Source organism: Eumetopias jubatus, unplaced genomic scaffold, assembly GCF_037043125.1.
Source record: "Eumetopias jubatus isolate StellerSeaLion01/CBP00866 unplaced genomic scaffold, mEumJub1_p1.0 scaffold_10, whole genome shotgun sequence".
In the NCBI taxonomy this organism is placed as follows: Eukaryota; Metazoa; Chordata; class Mammalia; order Carnivora; family Otariidae; genus Eumetopias; species Eumetopias jubatus.
The window spans coordinates 60,867,417-60,892,341 of NW_028274816.1; the positions used below are offsets into that span (position 1 = coordinate 60,867,417).

Below are 24,925 nucleotides of genomic sequence, written 5' to 3' on the forward strand. Positions count from 1 at the left end.
TGAGTCTATGCATGTCTCTCAAATATGATGTTCCTTTGGTAAAATAACCGATGTTTCTCATGGTGTCCTGTTAGGAGGAGAACAGATTCTTACTGAACTCCTGCAAATGACTATGACTGCCATGAAAGAAAGAATACTTACTGAGGGGGCGCCTGGGTGGCTCAGTCGTTAAGCGTCTGCCTTCGGCTCAGGTCGTGATCGCAGGGTCCTGGGATCGAGTCCCACATCGGGCTCCCTCCTTGGCGGGAGGCCTGCCTCTCCCTCTCCCGCTCCCGCTGCTTGTGTTCCTGCTTTCGCTGTGTCTCTGTCAAATAAATCAATAAAATCTTAAAAAAAAAAAAAACACTTACTGAGACCTTTTGAATTTCAGAGGGTTCGGGTAGAGAGAGAAATTAAATGCTTTAATTTGTTCACAGATGAATACTTTGTCACATTCTTGTGAGTCGTAGATATCTTAAGAGAAAGTTTCCTTAATCTGGAAGAGCAAACATTAGAGAACCATCGATGTTTCAAGAGTCACAAAACTATAATCATCTTTTTAGTTAGTTCTGGAAATTCTTACCCATTCAGTTTTGATCTTAAAGATACTGAATACCTCTATTTGTTCTAAAAGTCCTTTATATGAACCTCCTTGCAGATGAAACTTATTTTGCAAGAGAGTAACAATTCGAAATGACAAGAACTCAGAAATGGATATTGTTAATGATCTGAGAGTTCATTATGATGCAACTCACAGGAAATTCCGTTATTTTTGTGAGACACAACACTTCAATAATCAGAATATCAAGTGATGATGACCTTATACCAGAGGTAACATACCAAGCAAACAAACCTAGTCAACAAGACTGTTTTATGATTTAAATCTTGGGGAAGTTTGTTAACACCTTAGAAAGTTTTAAAGCACACACCTAAAAAGGATTAGGGATCCTTAAAGACCTGATGAAGGCAAAACATAAGAAACTGGTTTTTCTGCGCAGGCAAAGAGAAAACAACTGTTTACATTTTCTTATTAAGAGCAGACCAACAAGTCATGAAAACTTTCTTTTTAACAGCAAGAAAGCGGACTTTCAATCTTATACCAATGTACTTTAAAATCCATTCATATCAGTCTTAGTCTACTCTGACCACACCTAAAATGAGTTTCCAAAGATTTCCCTGCACAACCTTCTACAACTTTCCTTTGAATTCAGGTTTTGTCCCAGGCCATTTCTCTCCCAAGAACCACTCTCATTTAGGACAAAATTACTTTCTTTTACCCTTCAACAAAAATGTATTCCCATTCCTTGATCTTTCTTATGCACAGAGTTGCTTTTCTTAGTTCTATCAGCCTTAATTACATTTAGCAGAATTTTGAACTCTTCGAAACCTTAGTCTCCAGTGAAGACTAAGTAGTAATCAATGGTGAACTGTTACACCAGAACTCTTTAGACAGCAAATTTATGAATCAGTTAAGCACAAAGCATGTTTACCAACAGATTCAAGTATCCTTAGTTCCTTTGCAATAAGAAGTCAAAAGCACAAGCCTACATTCGGTAATCAATGCTTTAGTATTTTATCTCATTTGAAATAAAACTCGACGTCCAACAGACTCAATCCCATTTATCATCCAACCAAAACTTTAAAGTTCCAGGTTACCAAAGACTTTGAAAGCTACCTTAACAATTACCCATGAAAATTTTGAGACAGACAAGATAACCATCATTGTAAGTCATCTTTTTGCTAACAAACTGCAACAGAGGTAGCAAGAGCTTATTTGACCTTCAGCAAACCTCAACAGAATAAAAGTTTCATATTTAATGCCAGTAACTTTAAAGACATGTCTATCTTAATTAAATCAACAAATTAGTTTATTTTTTTTAAAGATTTTATTTATATATTTGAGAGAGAGAGAATGAGAGACAGCACGAGAGGGAAGAGGGTCAGAGGGAGAAGCAGACTCCCTGCTGAGCGGGGAGCCCGATGTGGGACTCGATCCCGGGACTCCAGGATCATGACCTGAGCCGAAGGCAGTCGCTTAACCGACTGAGCCACCCAGGCGCCCCTAACAAATTAGTTTAAATACCGAATATGTTCCACCTGGATCCTCCCCATTGTCAATTTTTACCTGGGACACTTGGTGGGGAAATCTGAAGTGGTGGTGTTAAGTCCAGGGGGTGCTCTTCTTTGCTCCTTGATGGCCGGATAGGAGGCGGCGGCAATGATGCTGGAGGCACTGAGGATGGTATAGAAGCCAGTTATTCAGGCTGCACCCAGGGTGGTGCAGAAATAGGAGGAGGGGGAGGGAAGACAGAAGAGGGGAAGTGCTGCCAGAATGCAGAAAGAAGGTTCCCAATTCTAAAGATCCACTGGGACACATGGTCAGGCGCCATGCTTTTTTCCACCAACAAGTGGAATTAGGAAGTCCATGAGAGGCCAGAAAAGACAGGGAATTTCCCCCAAAACAAAGGGAGTTTCAGTAGCTGCTTGGGAATGTTCCTTAAAGTCCCCGTCCTGTGGTAGACTAACCACAGCTGGCTCCAATTAGAGCCATTAATCTGGGAAATGAGTGAGGAAGAAGCCCCCACATCTCTTAGGAGGAGGAACAGGGAGGGGGTGCAGAGTCCCCTTTATCCGGGATGGCCTATTTCCTCCAGCAACCTGTAACCTAGGTTTATTTGGAGGAGGCCTATTTAGATAATTATCATCCAATACATCAGGAGGGAGTTTACTGGTCGGGTTACGACCAAACATGTTCTGCAATAGGCCCTTAGGTTCAGGTCCTGACTTAGAGCCCTGAGAGCCTGGGATGGACCTAGGGTACCTATGTCTATTTTCCCTGTTTCCTGCAGAAGAGATCTAACTGATAGATCCCATTAAGGCCATGCAGTACCTTTCTTAAATTTTACAATCCACATGGTTTCCAGTGGGTTAAAAGGTATCCCAAGGGAGAGTCCTTGGGAACTGAAGAAGCCTACTAAGGCCATGCTCCTAGAGAAGTAGAGAAGGCCCATTAACAAAATCTCCCTAGACTCCCAGGTGGTGTCCCACGCAGGGTATGTCAGAGGTTCCGTGTGTCAAAAGCGGCCAGAGGTGTCCCTCAAACAAAAATGGCAACTGATTACCGTTCTGCCTTACCACAAAGGCATTCCTGCCCCCCTCCCCCGGAGTAGGAATGCCAGCATCCTTCCCCTTCCGCATCCCAACCTAGGCCATAGATGGGTACCTGGTGAATGGATGGAAATACCGCCTTGCCGTCTCATGCCCTGTGACTTTCAACCCATGGAAAACACTAGAAAAGTTTTACAAGGGGAAATTACCCAATTTTGTAACTTAAGTAGTTAGTAGAGGACATTAACACAAAATAGTAAAGATAGAAATCCATTATGATCCAAGAGACATTCCAACACATGTAGTCTTTATAGCCAACTTCCCTAGGAAATGGTCCCCAGGTGGGTTTTAATTCAATCGGGGACTGGTTTTGATGGAGTTCTGGAATGTAGGTGAGGTTTGGTGGGGTGAGGTCTTTGGTGCAAAATGGTGGGGTTTTATTAAAGCCCGGGACAGGAACTGTGGGCAGAAAAGAGCTGCTGCACTGGGGTTGTGCTGATTATATACTTGGGAGTTGAGGGTAGGGAAGAAGAGAGGTTTTCAAAAGAACTTTCATATGATATGCTAAAGAGGACCTACAAGATTACTAGAGCCTTGTGATTGTCAAGTTAAGGTTGTTTTTCCCTCTAGTAAGGCACTAATGATGTAGGCAAGAACATTAGGGTTTGAAGCCAATGACCAAGAAAGAATTCTTGAGATGTCTTTTGTCCAAAAAGGTGATTTTAAAGCCCGGGGACAGGACCTGTAGGTAGAAAAAGCTTCACCAGGGTCATGAGGAGTAGCCTATTATATACCAGTACGTTGGAAAGGGGTTAGGGCTAGTCTGTCTCTAAGGAATTTGGAAGCAAGGTTTCCAGGACCTTGAAGGGGCTAGCTGTCGTTGGGGAAAAGTTGCTTATTACTGTCTAATAAAACCTGGTCATGAGACCCTTTAGATGCGTATCAGTGGGTCATACACTTGGGGAATGATTGCCAATATGTATGGGGGGGATAGAGATAAAGGAAGTTTCCAAAGGAAACTTTTGTATGTTAAAGTAGACTTACGGGACCCTGGGGGTTGGGCTAAGATTGTCTTTTGCCCTTGGCGAAGTACTACCATCCAGGCAGTTGAGCCCCTAGAGGAATGTCACTCTGCCTGTTTCAAGGACTTGTCAAGTGGGCTGGAGGCGCTTCCAGGAGGAATGTCACACATATCCCACCCAGGAGTGGGGGTCGGGGATGCAGGGTGTCAGCTTGTGCTTTGTCTTCCAGCTGGCCTTCTGCTCCCTCATCAGTTTCGCTGGCTCCCAGTGGAGGTCTCAGTCGGAAGCAGCTAGACCAGGGATGTGGAAGGGATCACATTAGACCAATGAGGAGGAAACCTTACATAGGAGTCTTAAGATTGGTAGTCATCCCGGTGACTTAGGTGGCTGTCCTGTGCCCAAGATGGATGACGTTGAGTAAGGACAGGAATAAAGAGAGGGCATCAAATTTCTGGGTCTTATGACCATCCCAGGCACGGTCCTAACTTCCAGCCACAAGGCAGGCTTTCTCCTCTCCATAGAGAAGCCACAAGCTAGAGGATTGCAGCCTGAGCAACTGACTTGAAAAGTGTTCCAATAAGACCATACACCTTGAAAAGCCCCTGGAGTAAGAGTAAGGAAGAGGAGAGAAAATACTCACCAAGCCTGCACCGTGGCTCAGAATCCAAGTGAAAAGACTCAAAGCCCCGAGTTTGGGCACCATATGATGAAGTTTGGGAATATAGGTGAGGTTTGGTGGGGTGAGGTCCGGAGCCAATGACCAAATCTTGAGATGTCTTTGGTGCAAAACGGTGGTCTTACTCAAAAACTCAGGGACAAGACCCATTGGCAGAAAGAGCTGAATCACCAGGGTTGTGAGGGGCCACTGAATATATACTAGGGAGTTGAGATAAGGAAAAGGGAGGTAGGTTTTCAAAAGAACTTTCATATGCTAAAGAGGACGTACAAAATACTGGAGGCCTTGCGATTGTCAAGTTAAGGTTGTCTTTCCCCCTAGTAAAGCATTAGCATTAAGACAGTTGGGAGTTTTCATCTCGAAGTTATGTTCTTGATAAGAATGCTTTTTCTTGTAAATGAATAAAACATTTGTAAACTGAGGGAAACTCCTGCCTTGCAGGACTGTAATCTCTGTAAATTAACCATTTGTTTTTCCTTCCCTTAGCTTTAGGGCAGCCAGGAGTGCCTGAGGAATATCACACATATCCCACCTGGGAGTGGGGGTTGGGAGGGTTGCAGGGCATCCGCTTGTGCTTTGTCCTCAGTTTGCCTTTTTTTTTTTTTTTTTAAGATTTTATTTATCTGTTTGACAGAGAGAGACACAGCGAGAGAGGGAACACAAGCAGGGGCAGTGGGAGAGAGAGAAGCAGCTTCCCGCGGAGCAGGGAGCCCGATGCGGGGCTCGATCCCAGGACCCTGGGATCATGACCTGAGCCGAAGGCAGACGCTTAATGACGGAGCCGCCCAGGAGCCCCCCAGGAGCCCTCCTCAGTTTGCCTTCTCCTCCCTCATCAACAGAAGTCTCCCATCTAATTTTTCTTGGTATATATATATATCAGTCTCACAACAGAAGGAAATAATTTCATTTGCAGCCACAGAATAAACCTAGAGGACATTTTTTTAACTTACAGTGAAGCCGTGCCTTGACCCCCCTCTGGCCAACTTAGTAGACTTGCACCTTGCACCTTTAGCCCGTGTGAGTGATGTATAATTATACATCATGCATTGTTTCCTAGAAAGACTGGTAATCAAACCTTATTGCACAACCTCCCCCTGGGGCAGCCACACCCAACCTCCAAGCACCTCCATAACATCTGTAGGTGGCACCAGTGAGTCTGCGGGCAATCAAGAAGTGTTTCAGACTACCCTGCTCCCCTCCTACTGATTAACTGCCCTCGAGTTCCCTTTAAATCCGAAGGCCTGACAGAGCCCTTGGAGCTGGTTTTTGGACCTGAGTCTGTCTTCTTCCCAAGTGGCTGGCCTCCTGAATAAAGGTGATATTTCTTTTCAGTCAAAACTCATGCTTTGTGCATTAAATTTTTGAAGGAATAGCAACTGGCTCGGGTTTTTTTGGTAACAAAATTGTGGGATCCTTCCCAACGGTAAGAAAGAATTCTTGCCATGTCCTATGGTGCAACTTAGTAAACTTATTGAAGTAGCACATGGACAGGACTCATGCTCAGAAAGAGATACACTTTTTTAATTTATTTTTTAAGATTTTGAGAGAAAGAGAAAGTGAGCAGAGGGAAGGTTGGTACGGGGAAGGCTTAAATAGGGGATGGGATTAAGGAGTGCACCTGTCCTGATGAACTCTGGTTGATGTATGGAATTGTGGAATCACTATATTGTATACAAGAAACTAAGAAAACACTTGATGTTAACTGGAATGAAAATATTAAAAAGTGGGGGTGCTCGGGTGGTTCAGTTGGTTAAGCTTCCAACTCTTGGTTTCAGCTAAGGTCATGATCTCAGGGTCCTGAGACCAAGCTCTGACTCTGGATCTGGGACCAGTACGGTATCTGCTGAAGATTCCCTCCTCTCCCTTTACACCTCACCCCCAAACTCACAGGCAGTCTCTATCTTAAAAAACAAAACAAACACACACACACACACACACACACACACACACACACACACAACACAAAACGTTTTTTTTAAAGCAGTTGTTCTGTTTTAAAGGTACAAAATAAAATTTGGAATTAAATTGTCATGAACCAAGAAACAATGCATTAAAAGATTAGTTTAAAAAGAATGTGCATATCAAAAAGTTAAGTTTAAGAAGACTATGAAGGAAAAATGTGAAAGAAGTCTCGAGTATGGTGCTTTCATTTTTCAGTGAGAGAAATAGGCATCTGGCTGCACGGACCTCTCTTGGTAGATAACTTGGCATGTGATGACACCAGAGAAATTTCTTGTTACTTGCTTTGAGTTTCATCAGAAACACATTTTGGTGATGTTTATACGAGTTTACATAATCTGAGAGACTACTTAGTTCTGGTTCTGTCCTTGTGTTGTTGAAGTTGTTTTTTTGGCCACGAATGGGAAATTGTGTGTCTGATCTTGCTCTCCACTTGCACCGCATTAGTGTGAATGTTAAAAAATCATTGGCATTCGCTTATGACTCTACTAAAAGGAAGGTGATTTTCTTTTATAATACTGCATGGGCCACAATACACTTTAGAGTCAGAAGAAGCACAAATTGCAAGTCTGTGGCACAGATGCAACAGCATCTTAGAAATTTAAAATTCTTCACAATGTGGCCCATTTAAATGCTTGTTGCATTCTGTAGATGAGATTCTGAATGAATTCAGACACAAAGGATATTAGTTCCCTCGGTAGAGCCTGGCAGAGTCAACTTCAGCACCCAGCAGCCATCCCACGGGGATTCCCGTTCACGACACAAATAATTCGGGTGCTCCATCCAGGGAAGCATAGAAGAATCAGCCCCTTAGCATGCTGAGCACTTGGAATTTAGCCAGGCTAACTCCAGAGAAAACCAAGACACAAAATACAATCCACCATCTCCAGGGTGACACCTGAGGGAGCAAGATCGCTCTGCCACATTCATTTTTAGATAAATCCCCTGAGGTGTTGCTGAGCATTTCAACCCATTAGGATGGAAAATAAAGCATCACAATGGGGAAGAAAGGAATGGGGAACCACCTTTCAACAATCTGGTGGGACTCCTGTTTACACACATGGATGACCTATTCGTAAGGATCTAAATAAATAGAAAATTATACTAGGGCGCCTGGGTGGCTCAGTTGGTTAAGCGACTGCCTTCGGCTCGGGTCATGATCCCGGAGTCCCGGGATGGAGCCCCACTTCGGGCTCCCTGCTCAGTGGGGAGCCTGCTTCTCCCTCTGACTCTCTCCCCTCTGGTGCTGTTTCTCGCTCGCTCTCTAATAAATAAATGAAATCTTTAAAAAAAAAAAAAAGAAAATTATACTAAAGATGATCTTAATGCTCAAGTGGCCGCAATGAGGACCCTTTAAACTACCTAATTTGTATACTTAGGCACCCACCTGGAGAGGGCCAACTATTAAACTAAACAAACCAAGTGGGATATATATTTTCACTGGTATTGAGAAGCTTTTAAAGGAAACAGCGACAAGATAGTAACCATACAGGAAATAAGGAACCTTCTGAAATAGTGACAAAAACTGAACTCAAAACACCAACTCCTGTAGAAGTACTTCTTACTGCTCCCCTTCTTTGATACTTGACATAAGATGCCAGGAACTGAGGCATTAAAACCCTCTGTCAGAGAACAAGAATTCTTGTCTGCTCAAAGATCCTTCCAGCTGGACTAAGTCAAATTGACAGGAGGCAGTTAAAAAGAGACAAATTAAATAGGTGTACATACAGGGAATCCACATAGACGTGGAAATTCTAAGAATGTCAGGCAAGACGAGGTGCAAGTGTCATCCTGAACTCAGGCAAAAGTTTCTGGGGCCTGGAACTTCAGAGCAAGGGAAAACACTTCACAGGGTGATAAGAGCACATATTTGGTAATAGGATATTTGTCCTACCTTACAGATGGTTCACTAAGATAAATTCTGTCTCTGTTAATAACCCTTATTCTGGGAAAGACCCCCCAATTTAGATTCTACTGTGTGGTTAAGGGAGGGAGAAAAGGTCCTCTTGAGCCTGCAGGTTCTCAAGTACCTTCAGCTCAAATTATCCACAGGCCAAAGTGGCACATTGGGGGGAGGGGGGGGATGGGCAGAGAGGCTGTCCACAACCATTCAGTTCCCCCAACTAACTTCCTTGGGAGTTTCACATATTGAAAGTTGACCTGACCCTTTTCCGGTTACTGCGGTGCGAAGAACCGTGAGCAGCAAAATCTCCCATGACACCCTGTACAAGGCGGTGTGGGAAGTCCTGCACGGGAACCAGCGCAAGCGCTGGAAGTTTTTGGAGATGGTGGAGCTGCAGATCAGCCTGAAGAACTATGACCCTCAGAAGGACAAACACTTCTCGGGCACCGTCAGGCTTAAGTCCACTCCCCACCCCAAGTTCTCCATATGTGTTTTGGGGGCTCAGCAGCACTGTGATGAGGCCAAGGCAGTGGATATTCCCCACATGGACATTGAGGCACTGAAGAAACTCAACAAGAATAAGAAATGAGTCTAGAAGCTGGCCAAGAAGTATGATGCCTTTTTGGCCTCAGAATCTCTGATCAAGCAGATCCCAGGAATCCTGGGCCCAGGGCTGAATAAGGCTGGCAAGTTCCCTTCCTTGCTGACCCACAATGAGAACATGGAGGCCAAAGTGGATGAAGTGAAGTCCACCACCAAATTCCAGATGAAGAAGGTGCTGTGTCTGGCAGTGGCTGTGGGCCATGTGAAGATGACAGATGAGCAGCTTGTGTACAACATCCACTTAGTGGCCAATTTCCTGATGTCCTTGCTCAAGAAGAATTGGCAGAATGTCCGGGCTTTATACATCAAGAGCACCATGGGCAAGCCCCAGCACCTGTACTAAGGCACAGTTCAATAAATCCTAGTGCTACCAAGAAAGAAAGAAAGAGAGAGAGAGAGAGAAAGAGAGAGAGAGAGAGAGAAAGAGAGAGAGAGAAAGAGAGAAAGAGAGAAAGAGAGAGAGAGAGAAAGAGAGAAAGAAAGAAAGAGAGAGAGAGAAAGAAAGAAAGAAAGTTGGCCTGATATATTGTTTCATATCACTGATCCTGCATTTTAGTCCTGACAATAGGTCAGCTGAGTCAGTCATTTCAGGAGGCAACGATGCAGGTGTATTTTCAAGGATTGCCCTGTGGTACAAGTAGTGTAATTAAATGAGGCAATTATATGAAAACAAAAGAAGAACTGTGCTTCGTGATTAGATCAAATGTTAAGCTAGTTTTTGTCTTCTAAGGGTAGCCAGTTGAGCAGACATCAAGATGTCAGACTTGAAGTATCTTCAGATAGACTGAGGGCAGGTAGCAAACACCTGACAGATCTTCCTGGTTTATTGTTCAAATGCATCTGCTAATGTTTGCAGGGGCCCCATTGAGCCAAAGCCCTAAGGTTGTCTCTACATGAGCTATTAGGATGATTTTGTTACATCAAGTCCTTTATATTAAGTCTGCAGAGCTTCCGGGAAAAAGGCAGGTTTAGTTCTCAAATGATTCCAAGTTAGAAACTTGGGAGAAAGATCAAAATGGGGATTTGGAGCCTGGCACTGGACGACACTAGAAAAAAAATCAGGATCTAGTCCGCTTTATAATGAATAGTATTAAAATCTTTTATCTACAAAGATGTGTTATGGAAACATTTTTCTTTATAATCACTCTGTTACCAAACACACCCAAATTAACACTAATTTTATTGTAAAACAAGTCTAGTTCAAGAAAATGTGGCCTGATTATTTACATAAGTGCACCAAGAATAGTTTTAACTTACAGACTCTTTAAAACCAGCTTTGCTGAACATTTCATATTGAATCTCTAGAATGAACTTTTTTTTTTAAAGATTTTATTTATTTATTTGAGAGAGAGAGAATGAGAGATAGAGAGCATGAGAGGGAAGAGGGTCAGAGGGAGAAGCAGACTCGCCGCCGAGCAGGGAGCCCGATGTGGGACTCGATCCCGGGACTCCAGGATCATGACCTGAGCCGAAGGCAGTCGCTTAACCAACTGAGCCACCCAGGCGCCCCTCTAGAATGAACTTTTAACAGCCTCTCCAGGCCAGAAGCCAAGCCAAATACTTGCCACCAGACATTGCCTGTGACACCTATAGATTTGGGTGAACTCCTCTCTTCTTGAGGTCCCCCAAATATCTCTAGGTTTCTGTACCTGTTAGGAAACGATCTTCTTTACTGACCTGGTAAGGCTGCTGAGAACTCTGTATGGAAGGTTTCAGGCTGATATTTCCAAGGGGGCTTCATCGGTTCCATAAAGTGAATCTTAATCCTTTATAGCTATTTGAGTCATGTCTGAGTCTATGCAGCTTTTTCTCAGCTATGACATTCCAGTCAAAGCTTTGGTTATATGACCAGGGTTTGTTAAATTCTGGGTTGTTTTTTTTTTTAAGATTTTATTTATTTGAGAGAGAGAGAGAGAGAGAACAAGTGAGCATGAGCAGGGGAAAGGGCAGTGGGAGAGACAGAAGCAACTCCCCAGTGAGTAGGGAGACTGATGCTGGCTGAATCCCAGGACCCTGGGATCATGACCTGAACCAAAGGCAGATGCATAACCCACTGAGCCACTCAGGTGCCCCTACAAGCAGTATCAGTGTGTCTTGTCATAATCAGAACAGATGCTTATTGAAAATATGCAAATATATATATATATTTGGTTTAAAAATATAAGAATAGTCTGTGTGATTCTCCAGATTTGGGAGGAATCAGTGTCTTGTCATAATCAGAACAGATGCTTATTGAAAATATGCAAATATATATATGTTGGTTTAAAAATATAAGAATAGGGCGCCTGGGTGGCTCAGTTGGTTAAGCGACTGCCTTCGGCTCAGGTCATGATCCTGGAGTCCCGGGATCGGGTCCCGCATCGGGCTCCCTGCTCGGCGGGGAGTCTGCTTCTCCCTCTGACCCTCTCCCCTCTCGTGCTCTCTCTCTATCTCATTCTCTCTCTAAAATAAATAAATAAAATCTTTAAAAAAAAAAAAGCATTTTTTAAAGGTTTTTCCTTACATTCCTGTTAGTTCACACGCAAGGCAATATTCATTTCAGTACAATAGTGATTGTACAATTCCGTAAGACACCCAGTGCTCGTCACAAGGACACTCCTATCCCCATCACTTATTTAATGCATCCACCTAACCACCTGCATTCTGGCAACCATCAGCTTATCCTCTATAGTTACGAGTCTGCTTCTTACTTTGCCTCTCCCTTTCTTTTTTTCTTTCTCATTGCTCACTTGTTTGGTTGAAATCTACATAGGAGTGAAATCATATGGTATTTGTCTTTCTCTGACTTATTTCACTCAGCATAATACTCTCTGGTCCATCCACGTTGTGGCAAATGGCAAGGTTACATCCCTTTTTAGGCTGATTAATATTCCATTGTATATACATATCAAATCTTCTTTATTCATTCTGTGGTCAATAAACATGGGCTAGACTGTTTGAAGCAGACATGTTCACTGCTTCTCACTGTTGAACTCCTCCAACAAATCTGTGCCATGGACAGAGCCAGAGCACAGGACTATACTGATCATGGAATTCACTAAAGGAAGGCTCCACACAGCAGTGCAGCAACTTCCCTGAAGGGTCACCCGGTGGATTGAAACTTGATTGGGGTTTAATCCCCGGGATAGTAATGCTTGGGTTCAACCACAGCACACATCTTGCTGAGCCCTGCCTATTCCACTGTCCAGAAGGCTTCTTCATCTCCAACAGCTACTCTACCACTTGACTTTTTAAAGCTATGCCCAAATGATTGCATCATCCCTTACCCCTCTCCATCCAGCGCCACTGATTTGTGTGTGTGATGTGGCCTGTGTGATCACAGTCATCATTGTCATCCAATAGCAACTGGTTTTCAGTAACAAACAGGAATTCAGTTAAATCATCAAGATAAAGGAAGACTTCCCTACTCCTCAGAAACCCACCACATTTGCCAATTCCTTCCCTCCGTTACATGTATTTATCAGATGACACCACCAAAAGCTGCCTGTTCCTTTGCAGTGACTAAAGGGGACCACCTCTAGTTCCCTCCCCACAAGAGTTTTTCACATTTTCTTTTAATAGGTCTTACCTTTCTCTCTAAGGATGGTGTCTTCATCATGTTTTACTTAGATTCACAGCCCACATCCTCGTGCTAAATGTCTGAATACCCATTGGCCTTCCATCTCTCTGTCTCAAGTGTTTAGTGAAGACACTCTTGCACAACTCAGGCAAAAAAAAAAAAAAAAAAAAAGGTTGTGATGCCTATGTAGCTGGAAACAAAAATGAGGAAAAATACAACTGCAATACTGTAGACAACTAGGAAATAAAACAAGCAGAAATTATTTTTCTGAATCTACGGAGTCCATTGTACACCTCAAGACATCTGTTTTCCACAAGCTAATTTTTCATCTTATAGATTTTTCTATCTCTTACCTGGGCTACAATATCACTCCATTGGGGAGAGCTTTCTCCTACTTCTGAGGTATCTATTACACATGCGGCATGGTCATATGCCCACATGTACTTCATAGAAGCATCAAAGCAATAGCCCCACATATATAGTGGGGCACACACCTTTATTATGGGCCATGGTGGAGCACTTTAGAGTCCCAGTTTAAGTCCAGATTAGGCGATTCAAACTAAAACAGGTCTAGGGAAGCTTCGTTGGAGTCTTTTCTAGGAGACACAGGCGGGGAAAGCCTTGGGAAAAAGGAGAGATGGTTGCTCACAAGAATGGATTGGGTTGTCACGTCTCAAGTTACATTACCTTGTGACTCTACAGAGTATTGTCTAGGGAAGCACTAGTGAGAAGGGCGGGTGTAAGGTCAAGGCCCCTGCAAAAGTACTGGCTACACAAAGTGGATGCCAAGTAGCAGTATCGTGGAGTACATGAGCTAAAACATCAACAATACCTCCACATAAAAAAAAAAAACAAACCTCTACATAATCTGTAATATATCCATAATAATATCATAGCACAAAGAGGAGAAAATGATACAACAGATAAACTAGGGGGCAGGGGGAATCACACATTATTTAAACCTTAAGGCCACTGAGAAAATGGATTCCTAGGAATATTATTCCATCCCATTACCAAATAGGTGATAGATATCAGTTCCCTACAACCTTGAATAAAATGAGATAGGTTCGGGGGCCTGGGTGGCTCAGATGGTTAAGCATCTGCCTTCGGCTCAGGTCATGATCTCAGGGTCCTGGGGTCGAGTCCCGCATCGGGCTCCCTGCTCCTTGGGAGCCTGCTTCTCCCTCTGCTTCTCTCTCTCTCTCTCTCTCTCCGTCTCTCATGAATAAAAAAATAGAATCTTTTTTTTAAAGATTTTATTTATTTATTTGAGAGAGCGAGAATGAGAGAGAGAGAGAGTACATGAGAGGGGGGAGGGTCAGAGGGAGAAGCAGGCTCCTCGCTGAGCAGGGAGCCCAATGCAGGACTCGATCCCAGGACTCCAGGATCATGACCTGAGCCGAAGGCAGTCGCTCAACCAACTGAGCCACCCAGGTACCCCAATAAATAAAATCTTTAAAAAAAAAAATGAGATAGGTTCACCTTGGTGGTGGGGAAACATGTCATTCATTACACATCCATGTTAATACATTAAAAACCATTATGTTTTTTGTTTTTTGTTTTTATAAAGATTTTATTTATGTATTTGACAGAGAGAGACACAGCGAGAGAGGAAACACAAGCAGGGGGAGTGGGAGGAGAAGCAGGCTTCCTGCCAGGCAGGGAGCCCGATGCGGGGCTCGATCCCAGGACCCTGGGACCATGACCTGAGCTGAAGGCAGACACTTAACGACTGAGCCACCCAGGCGCCCCAAAAACCATTATGTTTTATTAATTAAAATATATTAAGTTCACACATAGACTATGGTATGCGTTTCAAATCCACTCTATTATCCCTCTTCAAAATACAGAATACAAGCATTAAAAAGCACTCAAATGCTGATATCACGATGTGGGAATAGTGATTTCCATAAATTTCAGTCCTGAAAACAGTCTTAACAAATGTGTGTGTACAATCGTATGGCATTGTAAGGAACAGTTAACTATCTCTTTCCGTTATCCATCAGGATTTCTTCATTTCAACCACATCAACTCATTCTCTCTAATGATTGCTATTACAAAGATACATCAGTAGTTAACGGAAGTGCCACCTTTTTTTCCTTAAAGAGCAATTAGTAAAACATCGTATTTCTAATATTCAGGAAGTTCTTTGGTTTTAATAAATGGAGAAGAATGATGTTCTCAACACCTATTTCATAACTTACATCAATGTTATAACCATAAAGAACAGCTCCATTTGGATTTTCTTCATATGTTGTGTATTATACTTTCATCTTCCATGGAAAATTAGGGATGCATGAACTCCACCTAATGCAGAAGGGTATCTAATATCTTTGATGTAGCACCAATCAGCCTCATGGTTTCATACACCCACTAGGGATATTTCTGAAGTGATTTGAGAATAAAATACATTATTATTTGCTAGTCACAAATCTCAAATAGGGTCAATGTAACAAAAAAGCACATTGAAATTAATTATATCTATGGAAAATTTCACCCACTAAATCTTTCAAACATAATAGCATATACATTTTCTAAGTGTTTAAATTTGTCTTTCTCCTTGGAATAATAACTATTTTGATACAGAGTACTGTCTGAATAGAGTGACTGATGTACTCCTTTTACTTGATATCTGTGACATTTGACATTTGATGTTCAAATAGTTTTCTAAATATTTATATTTTTCAAATTACCTTCTTTAGTATCTGTGTGTTTGCTAAAGTGTATATTAAAATGAATGTCTTTCCACATTCATTGTGTTTCTAGGGTTTGAATCTAGTGTGCATTTTGTGACATTGAGTATGGATTGAATTCCAGTTAAAGCCTTGGCCACTTTCTTCACATTTTACAGTTTTGCTCCTATGTGATAACCATGATGTTGTGAGTCCAGGGAGAGAGATGTTGGACTCATTCTTTATATGTGTAGAGTGACTTGGCAACATGAATCTCTGATGTGGTGTAAGGGTTGAGCAGTCCTTAAACGTCTTCTCACGTTCTTTATATTTTTAAGGTTTCTTGCCTGTATGATTTCTATGATGGTTACTAAGGTGTGATTGCTGCTTAAAGGCCTTGCCACTTTCTTGACATTTATAAGGTTTCTCTCCAGTATGAATTCTGTGATGTTGATTAACAAGTGAGTGCCAGTTAAAGGCCTTTCCACATTCTTTACATTTGTAAGGTTTCTCTCCAGTATGGATTCTGTGATGCCGGGTAAGTGCTGAGCGAATTTTAAAGGCTTTGCCACATTCTTTACATTTGTAGAGTTTCTCTCCAATATGGATTTGCCTATGTCCAGTTAGCGATGAACAGTCCTTAAAGGTTTTATCATTTTCTTTGTTCTTCACATTTGTACGGTTTCACTCCAGTATTCATTTGCTGATGTTGAGATAGGGTTGAGTGCCAGTCGAAGACTTTACCACATTCCTTAAAAATGTCTGTTCTCTCTCCACTAGGCTTTGTCTTATTTATATTTAGTCTTGATGACTGACTAAACATGGCCCCAGGTACAGTATATCTGAATGGGTCTTTTGCCTCATTAATTCTCTGATGATCACCAACGTTGGAAGACTGGTGAGGAGCTTTCTCACATTGACTGTATTCATAAGGGTTTTCTCCCAAATGGATACTTTTATGTATAATAAGGTTAACCCTTTGAGAAAAGACTTCCCCACATTTATAACATTCATATCGTTTCTCTGGAAACTGAGTCCTCACACATCTATGAACACTGGAGTCCTGGTTAAGTGTTTTCTCAGATTCAGTGCATTGAGCAATTCTGTCTCCCTTGAAAGGGCTCTGGTAATTCTGTAGGGTCGACTCTTTGTGATGCACCTCTCTAGCGGATCCCACTTAGCATGTTGTTCTTCGTTTTTCAATCTCTGATTTTCAGAACTATTTGACTGATAGGTCAATCCAATCCTATCTTCAAAATGGTTCAAATAATTATTTTCAGCATGGACTAGATAACTTTTCAGATTTTCCAAATTGTCTTTCCACAAATAGGTATGTTTGATTATTTGATCGCAGCTTTTGCTTATAGAAACACACTGCTTTGTGGAAGCAGCTGACTTAAAAAGGGAGGTTTTCCATGATGTTTTATATCCTTCACTATTTGGGGCAGTGAGATTCTTATTAAAGGCAGTTGTCTCTGTTTGGATATGTCCTTCATGATATCTTTGATGTCCTTCACTCTCCACATCATTGTTCCAATTTGTCATTAAGTGTAAATTCTCAGCAGCAGTATTTTTGTATCTACCCATTGACACTTTTTGGAAAGAAGCTTCTATGCTCAGCTTTCGCAGGAAGTTCTGGGTGTCATGTGAGGATATGACTGAAAGATATCAAGTAAGAGAAAAGTAAAATCATTCCACTTACTACTTTCAGGTGAATATACTGATGATTTCTAATATACAAGCTTCAAATCAATCAGAGAATGTCAGAAAGATAGTTGAGAAGGAATCATCAGGACTTCATTCCTCTATGGACACCTACCTTTGCACAGAATATACTCACCACGTATCCTAATAGATAATTCTGTGGTATTATCATGTTGTAGCACAAATCACTTTCCTATACCTCAAATAATAAAGAAAAGTACCATATGAGCACAAAATTAGTAGAAAGAAGGAATTTTAAGCATAATACTGGAATGAACACAAGAGGATATTGTGAAAATAGGAACATAACAATATGAAGTGTTGGCTGTCAGAAAAGATCAACAAAATTGACAGTCTTTTAACTAAATTAAGAATGAAAGAGAAAAGACCAAGTAATATGAGAAACGAAATGAAAGCAGATGCAGTATAACTGAAACCAGAGAAATAACAGTAATTATAAGAGGCAAAAATGGATAATTATGTGGCTACAAATTAATACCAAAAGACAAGAATAAATTTCAAAAAAGGTATAAGCAGTTTGGACTCTATCATGAAGAAATAAAAAAAAAAAAAAAACCCCACACAACTGATCTACAACTACTAAGCAGATTGAAAGAGTAATGAAAAAACTCCCCAAAAAGAAAAGTCCTGTGCCAGATGAATTCACTGGATGATTCCAACAGACACTTAATGACAAAGTACTTCAAATCTCCTCAAACATTTCCAAGGAGAGAAGATAAGAGAAATTATCAAATACTCTCTCTGTAGTAACAGCATTACCAGGTTATCAAAGTCAGGGGAAGACACTACAAGTAAAAAAGGCTACAAAGGGGGCACCTGGGTGGCTCAGTCGTTAAGCGGCTGCCTTCAGCTCGGGTCATGATCCTGGGATCGAGCCCCGCATCGGGCTCCCTGCTCAGCGGGAAGCCTGCTTCTCCCTCTCCCACTCCCCCTGCTTGTGTTCCCTCTCTCGCTGTGTCTCTCTCTGTCAAATAAATAAATAAAATCTTTAAATAAATAAAAATAAAAACTATTAAAAAAAAAAGGTTACAAAGTACTACCTGTGAGGAATATTCATGCAAAGTCCGCAATAGAATACAGCAAACTGATCAAAAGTACATTTTGCCATTTTACAACATAATCAAGTGGGAAATCTTCCTAGAATTAAGAGTGTTCCAACATATGGAAAAGTATAAATTTAAGACTCCACATTAACAAAATGAAGATCAAAATAACATGGTATTGATACAACACAAATTTGAACATATTGGACATTTCATGATTAAAAACAGTGAAGTAGGGATGGAAGGACACCTCCTCAACCTAATAAAGGCCATATACATTTTGTGGGAATGAGAACACCCTCTGGATGCACTGTGGTAGCTGCTCAGACCAAAGGTGAGCATTTGTTCAACAAATGGAGAGACTACAGAGCTGCAGACAGAGAGGAAGGTATCATGCCCTCTAAAGGTGTAACTACACTTTTAAAACGGGGAAATTACAAAAATTCAGACCGCAAATGCCTAAAACATGTGTGACAGGCCCCAGAATACCTTATTTGTGTCCTTCTGTACAAAGCAAGTCCATAATCCTGGGCCCAGAGGCTGCTTTTTTTTAAATTCCCAAATGCCAACAAAAGATAATAAGGTAGGTAAAGAATCAGGAAAACATGTTCCAATCAGAGGAATGAAATAAATCTCCAAAACTGGCCCTAAATTAATAAACAACTACTTAGTGCCTGACAAAGAATTCAAATACCAATCATAAAAATGCTCATGGAGGAAGAAGAAAAATAGATAGGTAACTAAATGTTATCAGGAAAACGATGCATGACCAAAATGTAAACCCAAAGACACAGAAAATATAACAAAACCATCAACCAGAAATTGGGAGCTGAAGAGTACAATTACTGAAGTTAAAAACACACCAAGGGGTCACCCACAGACTTGATCAAGCAGAAGAAAGAATGAGACAACCCAAAGATGCCTTGTTTTAAATTATCTGCTGAGAGGACCAAAGAAATACGTGGAAAAGTAAAGAGTCTAGGGACTGATGGACTAATGGGATACCAATAAGCTACCCCAGAGGCACAATAAGGGGACCCCAAAAGGAAAGGAGCGTGAAAGGGGCCAGAGGGTTTACAGGAAGATCTAAGGGCTTGTATTTTCCACGTATGTGGAAAGACGAGACAAATTCAACAAGCTCAGGAAATTCAAAATAGGATAAAGGTCAAGACATGAACACAGTCATGCATTACAATTAACCAATGAAAAAAGTCACAGGTGAAAAGAGAATTTTGAAGCAGTATGACAAAAGCAATATATCTTGTACAAGAGAGCTCCTGTAAGATTAGCAATGGGATTCACAGCCGACCTGCTCGGAAGAACTGCATGGGACACTGTATTCAAGTACTGAAAGATCAAAATATCCACCAAGAGTACTCTATCTGGGAAAACTGTTTTCCATGAAGGTAGAAATGAAGACTTACCCATGTAAAAATCCCTGTAAGTTTACCAGTAGATTTGTCCTACCAGAAATGTTAAAGGAAGTGCTTCTAGTTGAAATAAAAGGATTCTAAACAGTAACTAAAACCACATGACAACATAAAGCTCTCTGCTAAATATAAATATTTTCACAATTATAGAAACCTGTAGTGCTGTAATGAGGTAGCACAAGTTGCTTTTATTTTTGCTTCAAAATGTTTTGTTTTTGTTTTTTTTTAAGATTTTATTTGTTTGACAGAGAAAGAGACAGCGAGAGAGGGAACACAAGCAGGGGGAGTGGGAGAGGGAGAAGCAGGCTTCCACAGAGCAGGGAGCCTGATGCGGGGCTGGATCCCAGGACCCCGAGATCACGACCCGAGCCGAAGGCAAATGCTTGACGGCTGCGCCACCCAGGCGCCCCGCCTCAAAATGTTTTTAAACTAAAGCATAGGGTGCCTGGGTGGCTCAGTTGGTTAAGCGACTGCCTTTGGCTCAGGTCATGATCCTGGAGTCCCGGGATCGAGTCCCGCATCGGGCTCCCTGCTCGGCGGGGAGTCTGCTTCTCCCTCTGACCTTCCTCCCTCTCATGCTCTCTCTCTACCATTCTCTCTCTCTCAATAAATAAATAAAAAACTTTAAAAAAATAAAAAATAAAAAAATAAACTAAAGCATAAAAATCTTAAGTCTAGGTAATAAAGTACATAACATAAAAGATAGAATTTGTGATACTGGTAACATAAAGTGGGTGCAGGGGTGGAGATAAGTAAAATAATTTTGGATGCAATTGAGAATATCAGTTTAAAATGTTTTTTTGACTCTTTCAGTTGTTTTAAGTAATCTGTGTGAAAGCACAATGAAAATACATACAGAAGACACAAAAGGTAATGAGAACGGTATCCAAGCATGTTATGTGTATAGCAGCACAATTAAGGATAAAATGTAATACCTAAACTTGATACTGAGGTTGGAAATGTTTCAAAATTACTTTCACTTCAAAAAAGTGTTTCTTTCATGCAAGGAGAATATAAACTCACCAATAAATAGATGATGAAATTAATTCTACTATTATGACAACTCAAGGACATGATACAACATACACTGACCACTAACCAATGAAAGAAATACACAAGATGAGTCACAAAGTATGTATGCGTAATATTGATACAAATATATAATTTTATTGGCAAAAGGCATAAAGCTGATTTCATATGAGGTAAACTCACATTGTCTTGAAATCTATTGACTTAAAAATTGTCATCCTATAATAAAATACACAGGTAAAAAGGAAACCACAATTACTTAATATTGTGGGAAGTCCGAGACAAAAAGAAGTACGTGCATGGGTGCCTGGGTGGCTCAGTTGGTTAAGCGACTGCCTTCGGCTCAGGTCATGATCCTGGAGTCCTGGGATCAAGTCCCGCATCGGGCTCCCTGCTCAGCAGGGAGTCTGCTTCTCCCTCTGACCCTCTTCCCTCTCATGCTCTCTCTCTCTCTATCTCATTCTCTCTCTCAAATAAATAAATAAAATCTTAAAAAAAAAAAAATAAGTACGTGCAATTCAAACCAGAATAAGAAAAAACTTAATCCAAAAAATTCTACATAAAAAATGGTTGATTTATTTAAAAGGAAAACCACTGTGTAACTGTATTTTTAAACTGTGACTGTGACCCCATGAAAAACAAGCATTGGAATTATTTGCATGTCTTCACTGACAGTAAAATTGTAAATATTCATTAAAATCAACCATAAAGGGGCGCCTGGGTGGCTCAGTTGGTTGGGCGACTGCCTTCGGCTCAGGTCATGATCCTGGAGTCCCAGGATCGAGTCCCACATCGGGCTCCCTGCTCAGCAGGGAGTCTGCTTCTCCCTCTGACCCTCCCCCGTCTCATGCTCTCTCTCTCTATCTCATTCTATCTCTCAAATAAATAAATAAAATCTTTACAAAATAAAAATAAAAATAAAAAAATAAAATAAAATCAACCATAAAAAGGTCTAATGAAAAATTTTACAAACATGCACCTAAAATACATTAAAAATGTTATTAGTATAGTCCTCCTTTTATGCAGAATGTAAGGCTATAATTCATTCTTTAGAACCAAGCAAACAAAATCCTTTCATTTCTAAATAAACACCACCAACACTGTAAAATATACTGGCAATGACTTAATACAAAATAAGTATTTGAATGAAATTCGGGTACATTCTGAGGAAAGTAGAAGAAAAAAATCTAGTGATTAATTTCCCCTGAAATAAAATTACATTTATAAACAATAGTTTTTCTTAACTATGGGGACTGTGCTATCTACCTCACTTCCTATAAAGCACATGTCCATGTCCTATCAGAACTTTTGATCTAAAAAAAAAATTAAAGATGAATCTCATATACAACTAATTAGAAAGTGAAAACACACATGGCAAAGTCACAAGAATTTCTTATAAGATGAAATTATAAATTGATGCTATTTTTTAAATTTTTTTGAAGATTTTATTTATTTGACAGAGAGACACAGCGAGAGGGAACACAAGCATGGGGGGAGTGGGAGAGGGAGAAGCAGGCTTCCCGCGGAGCAGGGAGCCCGATGCGGGGCTCGATCCCAGGACCCTGGGCTCATGACCTGAGCTGAAGGCAGACGCTTAATGACTGAGCCACCCAGGCGCCCGATGCAATTATTTCTTTTATTTGAGACAGAGAGATTGACCAAATCTCAGCACAGGCGGGAGAGGGAGAAGCAGGCTCCCTGCTGACCTGACCCAAAGGCAGATGCTTAACCGACTGAGCCACCCAGGTGCCCCAACATTACACAATTATTAAGAAATAAGGTAACAATTGAAATTTTATTAAAGCCGGGGTGCCTGGGTGGCTCAGTCGTTAAGCGTCTGCCTTCGGCTCAGGTCATGATCCCAGGGTCCTGGGATCGAGCTCCGCACCGGGCTCCTTGCTCGTAAGGAACCCTTCTTCTCCCTCTCCCACTCCCCCTGCTTGTGTTCCCTCTCTCACTGTGTCTCCTTCAAATCAATAAATAAAATCTTTAAAAAAAATTTTATTAAAGCCTACAAGTTCTGAGTTCCAAATGTTCTAGCTCACCTATGGCATTATTTAGGTAGGAGTTCTAGGCAACAAATAATTATATTACATTATTTCACCATTGAGGAATGGTACATATAGAGTAGAAATTTCTCATGTTAGTTAATACGAAGAAAAATGAACTTTTGAAGGGAAATAAGGCATTACATTTTCTCATTTTAGGGGGGTGCTTTGTTATCTGATAAATTCACTGAGTCTCAATTTTGTTTTTTGTTTGTTTTAAAGATTTTATTTAATTATTTGACAGAGAGAGGAAGGGAGCACAAGCAGGGGGAGCAGCAGAGGCAGAGGGAGAAGCAGACTCCCCGCTGAGCAGGGAGCCCGATGCGGGATTCCATCCCAGGGTCCTGGGATCATGACCTGAACCAAAGTTAGATGCTTAACCATCTGAGCCACCCAGGTGCCCCTGAGTCTCAATTTTGTACAGTTAAGATTAAAGCCTCCATAATATGGGAAAGCATAAACCAGAAAACATGGGATGTTGTCTCCAGTGTTGCCAGAATTTCTGCACCAAACCCCAATTTGCCCACCACTATCCTCACTAACCTCACATGCATCTCACATGAGGCAAAACAGAACTTACAAAGGGCTTAATACTAAGGTCCTCAGAAATGGGGAGATTTCCCAGGGCCCTGACAGCAATGGAGAAGCTCTCAGACTATGGAGACTCCCCTCCCACTCCCAGGGGAGTCCCCTGGCCCTCCCTGTGGATGTGACGGACCATCACTGGAGCTGAAGGAGAATCCTTAGTGAAGGTAAGAGCTTCATAATGTTGACTAGCAGGTGTCCCTCTGTGAGAGGGTAAGAAGTAACACCAGGCTTCTCAAACTAATTTCCACTGAAGGAGAGTTCCTTGAACCACAGTTGAGGTCTATCTTCCTCCTATACATCTGGACACCCGCCCCCCTGTCATCTGCCTCATTCATTCCCACCTACCTGGATGGAAGGCTACTGTCTCCTTTCTCTTCACGTCCCAGAGCTGCTTCTCTTGCTCCAAAAACATGATCAAGTCTGGCTTTGACACAATGAGACCTGTTTATGAGAAAAAAGGAATATGCGCATGCTGGAGAGTCTAGCTTTCGATCATGATTGTGCTCAGTAGAGAGGAGAGGACATTACAGATTTCTAGAAGGGGCTTTCCCTATTGCTGTTCCCCAACAGCTGCCCCTTTAGAACACACAGGAGGCATTTCTGACGTCCACAACCTGACCTCCACTTCCAAGTACTACCCCTACAATAATAAAGAGTAGAAATAGGGAGTTTAAGATGTGAGCAACATCATTTTATACCAGTCAACGTTTAGAATTGCCACTCATCTACAGAAGTGATGATGTTACCCCCTTAAGGAAGGGGAAGCTAAGGCTGAAAAGCAAACATTGTGAAGATTTTTCTCTACATTTACAAACCCCTACTTATTTCCCTTTCTGCCTGGATCTGAATTCCAGTCATTCAAAGAGGAATCATCCAAGAGACAGTCTTCACAGGAAGGAACAGAACCCTGAGTGTGGTTTGGGAAATCTGGAAGGAGTCATCCTCACCCAGGAAGAGGAGGTGTCCGTAGTTCTCTAACATCACATCCCTGTTCAATTCCCGCTGAGTGTGGTTCAGGCATCCCCACTCCTCCTGGGAGAACTCTATGGCCACATCCCTGAATGTCAGCAGTGCCTGCAATAAACACCACAGTGACCGAGTGCCAGATTTGACCCAACCGGAGAAGAGAGAATTAGGAGAACTGGTTCTGACTTAAGTGAGGGACCTGAATATCCATTAAGAATTTAAGACAGTATATCTGAAACTAAGTATGTACTATATATTAGCTAATTGAATTTAAATTAAAACAAAAAGGAATATCAGACCAAACTAAAAAAGAAAAAAAAAAAGAAAAAAGAATTTAACATAGTATTATTCTCTACTGCATTTTCTAACTCTGAGGAAAGAGGATGGAAGATCCACAGAAATAGTGTAGAAGTATAGATAGTATACTTTCATGAAACATAACATATAAAATTAAGGCACCAACACAGGAATATACATTTTGAATGCATGAAAACTATACGTAATTCTCAAATGAAAAAGTCACCGTGAGTTGGAAGTTCACTTCTCCAATGTCAATGTGTACAACAATGAACTGGAGACAAATTCTGGAGTGGTGCCTGGGTTTCCAATTTTTTT

General features: G+C 41.4%; 2 pseudogenes; one reads left to right on the forward strand and one right to left on the reverse strand.

Moving 5' to 3' along the window:
- Positions 1–4,512: 4,512 nt before the first annotated feature.
- Positions 4,513–9,593, forward strand: LOC148163284 (large ribosomal subunit protein uL1 pseudogene; annotated as a pseudogene).
- A 5,978-nt stretch (positions 9,594–15,571) lies between these two features.
- Positions 15,572–24,409, reverse strand: LOC114201820 (uncharacterized; annotated as a pseudogene).
- Positions 24,410–24,925: the final 516 nt, after the last annotated feature.